The 3,198-nt window shown below is 42.7% G+C and overlaps 1 protein-coding gene across 1 annotated transcript in view; it reads right to left on the bottom strand.

Moving 5' to 3' along the window:
• The window catches only part of PRLH (prolactin releasing hormone), an 8,702-nt gene that overhangs the window by 5,425 nt on the left and 79 nt on the right, over positions 1–3,198 (bottom strand). The window lies entirely within an intron of this gene.

Here is a 3,198-nt window from a genome sequence, read left to right as displayed (position 1 = left end):
CTTTCCCTATTACACTAGAGATAGCATTTTAGAAACACTTTCACATTAACATTAATAAAAAGGAGGTTAAGGCCTCAGGCAAGACAGTTATAGGCAGAGACAGTACTTTCTTTTGATAAATCAGCAACTGTTAAAGGGGCAGAAAGACTCCCATTGCCTGCAGAAGAAGAGTTGATTGTTTCTTTGGTGCAAAAGGATCCCACTATGGAGCATTATGGTTGAGCAGTCCACATCCTGCTCACATACTAGGTGGCCCTGCTAAGTCATAAATGTTTGGGTGGTAATATGGTAATATAGATCAGCAGAAGAATGGGCATTGTTGACCTGCCCAATTCTATCCTCTAGCTCACCAGTGGTGATCAAAGGCCATTTATTTGACCTCTCATTAACACAGAGACTCCACCTGTGTCTGTTTAATGTTAGAGCAATGTGCTTTCCACCTTAATAGGACTGTGAGAAAAGGACATTTCTTTTGCCTCTTTGGATACCCTAATCAAATTTGCTCAGTTAATAGGTCAACAGGTGCTTCCTATACAGCAAACTGTGGGCTCATCTACATGCACTATCAATGCACCTGAATAAACTAGATAATGCACCTAGATAATGCACAGTTTTTTTCTCTGGAGTTTATTGCTCCCAGGTGCAATGTTTACATGTTCATGCGGGACCATGCCATGTTAAATCGGGGTGGAGCAGCCCCAGCTGGCAGGGGGTGTGGGGGGTCAGCCTACCAGCCCAGAGCTGCTCCACTGGGGTCTAACGTGCTGCAGAAGGGCTGACTGGGGCATGAGGGTGCTCCAGTGCAGGACTAGCTAGCTAGCAGGCAGCCCCACACTGGAGCACCCTTGTACCCCAGCCAGCCCCAGTCACCAAGCAAGCAAAACGCTGGCTTGCATCCATAGATGCTTCTCAAGCAAATCCCAGGACATCATTCTCCCGTTGTACTCAGCCTTGGTGAGGCCACAGCTGGAGTACTGTGTCCAGTTTTGGGCTCCACAATTCAAAAAGGATGTGGAGAAGCTTGAGAGAGTCCAGAGAAGAGCCACGTGGATGATCAGAGGGCAGGAAAACAGACCTTATGATGACAGGCTGAGAGCTATGGGACTCATCAGCTTGGAAAAGCGCAGGTTCAGGGGCAATCTGCTGGCCACCTATATGTTTATCAGGGGTGTTCACCAGGATCTGGGGGAACGATTGCTCACCAGAGCGCCCCAAGGGATTACAAGGTCAAATGGTTATAAATTCCAGCAAGACCGTTTCAGGCTGGATATAAGGAAGAATTTCTTCACTGTCCAAGCCCCCAAGGTCTGGAATAGCCTGCCGCCAGAGGTAGTTCATGAACCTACATTGAACGCCTTTAAGAGAAATTTGGATGCTTATCTTGCTGGGATCCTATGACCCCAGCTGATTCCTGCCCCTCGGGCAGGGGGCTGAACTCAATGATCTTCCAAGGTCCCTTCCAGCCCTAATGTCTATGAAATCTATGAAAACCATCTACATGTGCGTTGCGGCACATTAAATAACTGTGCTGTAGGTTAGTACTTGCCCCAGACAGTACTGTCTTACAGCGGAGTTAATTAATTTACTGTGGCCTAATAGTGCCACATGTATAGATGGCGACATTTTACTGTGGGGCTAATGAGTCAACTCTGCCATAAGCACACATGTGGATGCACCCTGCTAGAAGTGAAAAATTAAGCTCTGAAATAAAGGTGCTCTTTTCTACCTTTCCCATCATCGCCAGCAATAAAGATTGTGCCCTTACGAATCACTGTTTGTCAGATCTGCAAGGGACAGATTCCAGCCTCCTTTTCCAGAGCTGACAGGGAAGCAAGTATGACCACCCCACTGGACCACAAATTTAACTGAGCATATACATTTGCAAGTGAAGAACTTCATTTACAATCATCACACTCACAAATAAATATGCACTTGTATATTATTATTATTATTATTATTACTACTATTATTAATACTTTTACTATAGCACCCAGAAGCCCCAATCAAGATCATGGCCTCTATTGTGCTGGGAAAGTTATTCATGTAAAATCCATGCTCTTGGGAGGTTACAACTTAAACTATTTTCCCAGATGAAGCATGTATAATAACTAAGGAAGCGCTTTCCATGTGATACTCAAATGTCACATTACACTGGATGGAGTGTTATGCACTCTTGCTTCTTGGTCTTAAAATCTCCCTGATTTGTAATAGGAAGAATCTGTCTCCGGTTAGGAGAAATGCATAAGGTTCCAATTTATTCCCTTGTAGATTAACAGAATGGCATTTTTTGATACTGACATCAACAGGAGCAAGAGAGTGCTCTAAGACATAAAGGTAAGATGCTGACCTGAACCAAACCACTACCCTCCTGGGTCAAATAGACCCTCCATTCGGAGAAGTTTAATTTTGGGTCCAAAATTTGTGATTAAGGCTCTAAGTCTATAAGAACTGAATTGTGCATATCATCATTTCACTCTTATCCAGCTTTCCCCTTAATTTTAACTGGATGCAACCACAAGCTTCATGCATCTTAAACAATGAGGTTAATGTCTGAATGTGAACCCTAGAAATTTAATAGGTGTAATTAGCTTTTACTACCGGGTGTTCTGGAGCTAACTGAGAATATAAAACCTATAAGAGATGAGAGAGATCGTTTAATATGTACACAGCCATGTTATAGACTCAAACAAAGTCACTAGGACTTCTGAAAACTGGACACTTTATATTGAATCAAGCATAAATACCTCTTTTGCCATGGAAAGCAACTTGGTTGTAGCGGCTACATCTCAGTAATGGGGGAAAAAAAATTTAAAACCATTTAGAAATAAGATCCTAGGGTAGGCTTTCATGTATAGACACCTGCTTTTTATTGCCTGTTTTATTGAAGGTGTTGTTTGCTTAAAATTTTAAACAGTGCTCACAATGATGTATAGAACACAAATATGCACATGCAGAAACAGTGACAAACACAAAGAAACCTTCAGATAGGCACATCTCCACAGTATGCAAGAGTCACTACATGAAAACACAGAGCAACTTCCCCAAGATAAAACATCACACAAAAAAACTTAACAATGGATGGAAAAACAATCCCAACGAATGCACTAAGCTTGCAGTTAAAACTCTTTCCAGTTTACCTCTGGTGTATTTCTCTCTTTCCCCACTTTTCTTCAGCAGGATGCCTTTTTCTCAGAGGTG

This window comes from Alligator sinensis, unplaced genomic scaffold (assembly GCF_000455745.1).
Source record: "Alligator sinensis unplaced genomic scaffold, ASM45574v1 scaffold1003_1, whole genome shotgun sequence".
NCBI classification, from domain to species: Eukaryota; Metazoa; Chordata; order Crocodylia; family Alligatoridae; genus Alligator; species Alligator sinensis.
This window is presented reverse-complemented; position numbering and strand designations above follow the sequence as displayed.